Source organism: Fundulus heteroclitus, chromosome 21 (assembly GCF_011125445.2).
Source record: "Fundulus heteroclitus isolate FHET01 chromosome 21, MU-UCD_Fhet_4.1, whole genome shotgun sequence".
Taxonomy (NCBI): Eukaryota; Metazoa; Chordata; class Actinopteri; order Cyprinodontiformes; family Fundulidae; genus Fundulus; species Fundulus heteroclitus.
This window is the reverse complement of record NC_046381.1, coordinates 42108471-42115598: the sequence shown is the minus strand read 5'-3', so window position 1 is coordinate 42115598 and position 7128 is coordinate 42108471.

The following is a 7128-nucleotide window of genomic DNA, read 5'->3' as shown; positions in this document are numbered from 1 at the left end:
AGTAAAATCTGTCGAGCTCTATCTGGCATTAAGATATCAATTCTTATTGCCACATTGCTAGACAGGACACTGGGAAAAAAAAAACTGCTGACAGTGTTCTCAGATGCTAAGTGTCTACATCATGCAGATTGTTGCACAGGCGGTGACTCATCCAATAATTGTGTACATTGTACCAGATGCTAAGGTAATTAGCACACCCATTAGCTGGGATTCTGCTGGACTATGATACATGGTGCATTTCGTATTAAGCTTTGTACATTATGGAGATTGTACATATGGAAATATTGTATACTCTATCTATTATCTATAGGCTCTATAGGCTGGTGTTATTTTTGCACAATCAAATAACTTTGTTTTTCCTTTTATCAATGTATTTATTTACACTAATATACTACTCTTGGTGTTTTCTTTAGAGCCATCCTTAGAGTAGACAGTCTACATTTCTTTCCTTGAATTCTTTTTTTTTTTTTTTTCGTTTCTCATCACTCATCGTTTCTCATCGGGTTTTGCCACTGTCACACCCGAATTTCCCCATTGAGGGACATTAAAGGTCTTATCCTAATGCCAGCAGCCTAAATAGTGATCGAGAAGTTTGCTTGTGTGATGCCTTTTACTGCCTTTTCCAGTTCCCAGACTGGTGCGTCAAAGTACCAAGATGTGCAGAGAAAAAGGCGTAATGATCTGCAGCGATACGATTTAAAGTCTGCCTGTTTGTGCTGCGATCCAGGGATCAATTCAACTTTAACACTTCTTCTCCTCCCAGAGATGACAGAACAGAACCACAGCTGGTCATTTTTTATGTATCTTCTCCATTTCATGTCGGTCATTTTGCCAAATAAGACCGCTTTATAAAGGCAGGTAATTCTAGCAAAATTCTGACAAGTGAGTGCACATTAATATTAAATAGATAAAGGTGATAAATTGACTGGCAAGTAAAAATAACAATAAGCAAAGAAACTGAGGATCTCATTAAAGTGATTAAAAACAATTTGATGTGTCACAGTCAATAGATTGTGCTAGTTTTTATCATCATGAGACACTCATTTCTCTCCTTTAATCACTAACACATTTGTGTGTTTTCTGTTCTTTTACTGTCATCTACACAACTCATAGAAGACACCGTCACACCAAGCAAAAGGGTCAACCACACCTCCTCACTAACATAAAACTTTCTGTCATTTCCTTTCTCAGAGTTGTTCTCAGCAGCATCTGAATCACTCTGAGGCTAAGACTCCTAGGTAGGAATCTTTAGGCTAAGAAAGGAGCTCTTTGATATACTCTGAGAATCTTTGTGAAAACAGAAAAACACACACACCCTCTCAACCAATTTTCATTGTTCTCTTTTTAATTTCGTCTGTGTCTATATAAAATGGGGAAACATCTCACAGATTCAGGCAAATTAGCTTTAAAAAATTTTAAACCTGTGTCACTTTTTTGTTGACATTGATGCATTGCTCATGAACAATCTGAAGCAATAAAGGTAGAGGCAATTCTTCAGCCATTCAGGCAGAGCTGGGACTTAGTTTTGATGAGCTCCATGCAGCTAATCACATACAAACACAGACCAGGATGTTTCATTGGTGTATAAAAAGAAAGTGGAACAGAAGCCCTGAAGACATTAATTAAATTAAATCAAGACACATTTTTAAGATCTGCTCCCTAAAATGAAAAGGTGTGCAAGAATAAATACAATTATTTTCTAAATGCATAAAAGTAGCACGTTTTATACTTTTGTTCTATCTTTAATAACTTTAAAACATTTCACAAAGTAGCCCAAAAGGTGTGAAAACACATTTTCTGTACATGTCCAGGTGGCCCTTAAAGTATGAGCTTTGGTTAGTTGTCAAGCTTTAAGCTCCATCCGAAAACCTAAAAACCAGCTCCTAGCTCCTGTTCCCTGACCTTTCATGGGGTCAACAGTCAGAACTCATGGAGAGGAAAGGAGCTTTGGACTGCTGTGCCGAATTCAGACAGCGTTTAAATCTGACGGTATTAGTTGATGGAAACACTCATGGATGATGCGAGTCAGCCTGAATACCTTTGGAAGATGAACTACAAAGTGTGCCGATGGAATGAGATCCTGCAACATTCTGCACACACCTTTTTGATGAGGTTAGTTTTTGTCACAGCTACACGCCTATTCATCACTTCTAAGTGTTTTCTGATCAGCAGAACAATTGATCATTGACAACAGAATGACCGGAAAGATAAACTTTAAAAATTTCCTGTTTATGACTTTTCTTCTGTCTATTTCTGAATCAGGTGAGTTACACATTTACTAAACATTAGTCTGATGTAACCATGAGGACTGTTGTGGTTTTATTCTGCTTTTATTCCAAAGACTGAACAAACACCAGCAAATATAATCATTCAGGATGTTTTGCAACATTTACAGAGAAAATACTAGAGTAAAATAATGTTATAATTGCAGAATGATTTATTTTTCAGCTATTTATTCGAGCTGTGGATATTTGAAACAGAAAAGCTTTGTTTTATATTTAAAATCTTAAACAGGACAAGAAACCATCTCCGTCCGTACCAAAGTCAGCGATTACAGCAGCAGACCCAGTTTCCAAGGTTCACACTCAGCTGGAAATTAGCAGTTCTGAACAAACTTGTTGTTTGTTTAAGACAAAGTAACACAGTTTTCAGGTCTTAATAGAATTTGAAATGAAACAAAATAAAAACATTTTGAAGTTTGCATTTTAATAAAATATCATCTATAATATTTGTGCAGAGGGTGGTGGTGATAAGGGGAAAATAAATGGGTCAGTGAGGTCTTTGACGCTTCACTTATATTTTTAAAAGTGTTTTCATGTAGTTTTCTCGTATTTATTTTATCATCTAAGAATTAAGGCTAGGCTCAAAAATTGTGATTTCTTTTTTTTGTTTAATCATCTATAAATCAAGACATGGTGACATTTACAGTAGAGGTTCCACCTAAAAAATATGTTATTTAATGCCTTTGTGTTACACAACTACTAACATTTACACTCTATAAGTTTGGAGCTGTACTTGATTTATATCCAATATATATTTTCAGGCAAAAAATGCTCCTAAAACCCTCTGGGCTTAAGGGGCTAATTGTATGGCAGTAAACTATATTCATATAAACCCACCGACTGACTGATGTTCTCTGCACCATGAATGCGATTGATTATCTAAAGGCAGCTCTAATCCTCAGCCTGGAAATCTGGGCTGATTTAGGGACTCCAAAGCTCCACAGTGTTGTTCAGCATCATTACTATTTACTGTTTGTAAAAATGCTCTGGAGCTCAATTCCTGGTCTGACAGAATAACCTAAAATATAATATCTAAACAGGGCTTGAAAGAAATTCTTGTTAATTTTCCAAATCTTACATTTGATGCATTTTTTTCCTGTTGCAGAGACTGAAGTGAGCTGTGTTCTCAGTGAGAGCTCCTCCCTGCTGCTGGGAAGAATGAAGGTCACAGTCATTTGTTAACCTAAACGCAGAAGGTAGGAAGCATTTGTCATTAAAATGTCATACATAATAATAACAGAATAAATTTTCCAACTCCTCATATGCAGAAGTTTTAATTGATGAAAAACCTTCATCCCAGAAGGTAAATGGTCCGATTGCTGTTTCTGTCTTAGTGTCACCAGGACTCATAGGATTGGTTGTCTACAAAAAGATGAAATGAAAAAGGTAAAACCCCTATCTGTCTGTCCATTAGAATTTACTGTAACCTTTTCTGTTGATGCTTTTCTCTGACTGTAAATATTTATCTGTTCCCAAATGAAACAGTCCATGAATTAATTTTCTTCAAGTAAATTCTGTTCAATTAAATTTGGTTATATAGCGCCAAGTCACAACACATCATCTCAAGGCACTTAACAAAGTCAAATTCAAATCATATTGCAATCAAATTTCTTGCTTTGTCCTTACAGGGACAGAATCACAGGCAGAGTAAGTACAACACATCATCAAAAATAACTTGTCTCTGTACAGAAACAAGGAGACAGAATTATCATCAAGGTTTTTCATTTTGCCATGAAGTAAAAACCAGATTTTAAATAATCTCAGTTGATCTTCTAAAGATTTTCTGCAATAATGCAGAAAACTTTTTCTGTGTTAACAAAAAACAACTCTGTTTAAATGGAGTAGTGGGACAATTCAATTAAATTTTAAATTCAATTGTATTTATGTAGCGCCAATTTATGAAACATGTCATCTCAAGGCACTTTCCAAAATCAAATTCAATCAGATTATACAGATTGGGTCAGATTATACAAGGAAACAGAAACACAATTCACCCCTCCTTTAATTTACCAACTACATTGATATAATCAGTTTAAGCCTCCTTAGATTAGGATGGAAAGAGAAAATGAGGACGAGGTCTTTAGAAGTAAGATTGTTTTCTACATATTTTAACTGATCCATGTCGATAATGGATTTTTGCTGGGAATATTAACCTGTATCAATAAGCCTGGAAACATCATATGTTAAAAGAAAGACATGAAGTATAACAGGGAACACAAGGAGGAACTGTGAAAAAAACAGGGAAGAAGAACTTGACAATGACTGAGGCAACCAGAGAAGAGATGAACAGACTCCTGGAAAACACAAGAGACATACAGAGTGCTTGAGCTCTTCATAAACATCCAACCTGGGTAACTCGGCAGAAATGGGAATAATAACAAAAAACAACTAATAATAAAGAGAAAGGACCGGTAAAAATAAAAAACTAGAGGTCCTAAAATAGAGGAGTTTTAGATTAAAAATTTTTAAAATGAAGGAAATAATGCCTGTTATAAAACCTGTTTTCTGTATAGATGTTTGAATTCGTGTGGAAACTCTTCTTGCTTTCAACGTTTCTTTTAACTTATTTACTTGAAATTTGCTGCAGCTAAACCTAAAAGCAGGAATTTTATTTACTGTCTTTTCAGCTTGGTTTTTATTTTATACAAATTTTTCTTGATAAACGTACTTTTATTGTTCGGTTTTTCTGGTTAGAGCTATTTACAATAAAAAAGTATTGTATAGTCTTAATATAGTTTTTACTTGGTAAACAAAAAATGTCAGAAACTTCTTTACTTATATTTTTTTGTTTTTTATTTAGATATATTATATTTTTTATTTTATTTCTAGTTTTACTTCTGAGTACCAACCATTTTCTAGATGGAGTGAAGAAGACATGTAACAGGTGCAATAACCCTTTTAAGAAGTACCAAAAAAAACAAGTCAAGATTCAAGTCAAGTCAAACACAAGTTATAATTTGATTTAAAAAAAAATATATTCTGCTAAAACTGAGTTCATCAAATTAACTTACTTAAACAAACAGTTTTTTAATATTAACCCAAAACCTGACATTAAGATCTTGAATCATACATGTTAAAGGAACTTTTTGTTTTATTTTGGGTTTTTGCGTCACGTTTATGGATTTTATTGATTTATTGTTGAGTCTTGTTATGCCATTATGTAGTGACAAACTGCTACTCCAGCATGCAACAGTTGGGACAACTTCTCGGGACATCTACAGCTCCAGTTACCACGGAGCAGGCGAATGTCCACAAGTCAAATAAAACACAAGCACTTCCTTCTTCTGTGCAGCGCCGCTGTGTTCAGAAGAGATTTCATCTGAAATTATGAACCAGCCCTCTCAATCGGAATACAATGTCAATCTGATGGTAATCTGTTGATTAAGCTTTAACTTTTAATTTGCTGACAAAGTCTAAGTGAAGGTGCTGTATGGGAGAGGGGAGCAGCGCTTTAAACTAACTTTGAGAATCAAGAGTCTTTACTGTTGTCATGTAACCATAATGAAACTTTGGTGAGACACCAAACTCAAATGATAGAGGCAGACCAAATTAAAAACACTAACAGAAAGAGACGGGACTTAAACATCCCTAAAGGACACTCCCAAAAAGTTTAAAATTCTCAGAAAAAATAAAACAGTATTAAATATCTAACGCCCTTTTTGACACTTCAAAGACATTTTTGAAAACCTTATAGAAATACATTCTTGGAAGTAAAATATGTAGAAGGACAAATGTAGCATGTAGTGTTTACATAAAATGCAGCTTGTGCTGAAAGCCTGAAATGGGCTGGTGGTTTATTTGATCGTCAGAAGTGGTGGTTTTGCTCTGGTTTCATTGTCGTGATAGAACAACCTAGGGGAAAATAACTGGGCATGAGGGTGAGGTTTAAATCAAACTGCATTTGACACCAGTTTCTACAGCTTCACTGTTGTTGTGAGTCGCTCTTCATGTAGGTAACATTGACTATTAATAATTGACTTACAATCTAGTCAACATAAACTACTATGTTTGAAGAAAAACATTTATTAACTAATATTATTGTAACAAAACACCTAAGTAGTGTGGTGACTTCTGCTTCTGCTACAACACCTGAATATATGTCAATACACACGCGTATAAGCACAGTGAATGTACAAAAGACATCCTCTGCCTTATTTCTTTTTGTATTTTTTTTTCTTTCTTTTTGCTTTTTCTTACCTACTTAATCCTGGTATAATGAGGACACTGTGTATATATTTGATGCACCTCGTCTACTTGACTCCTCTTTCCTATGACTACTGATTACTGACCGATGTGACAGTGAATTTCTCCAATGTGAGATCAATAAAGCTTATCTTATCTTATCTTAGATAGTAATACCGGCCCTGCTCCTGCTTATCTCTGAAGGCCCGTCTTACCCTGGTTAAGATTGCCAGTAAAGGAAAACATTTGATCAGAGGCAAACATTAAATATGCATTTTAATTCATTGGAATTCCAAAGGAGAGAAAATTACATTACCATTGTTACCTACGTGCTTCTCCTTCCAAGGCATTGGAGTTTTTTGTCTAATCAAAGGTTTCGCAAGACAAACCTTTTAATAGGCTGACTGCCCCTCCTGCTTAGGTCGGGAGGGGGTGGTCCTTTCAGATTTGGGGCTGTTCTCCTGTTCTCAAACAAAGAGATGGCGAGAAACCATTTTATGGATTTTAAAATAATCATTAGTTAACAGCCATACATGGTGGCAAAGCTGAATGCTATGGTCCTTGGAGAGTCCGCACGACTCACACACACACATCCGGTATTTTGAGCTGTAATACTGTGTATTTATAAGTAAAGCACACTGGAGACAACTTTAGCTTTACACTA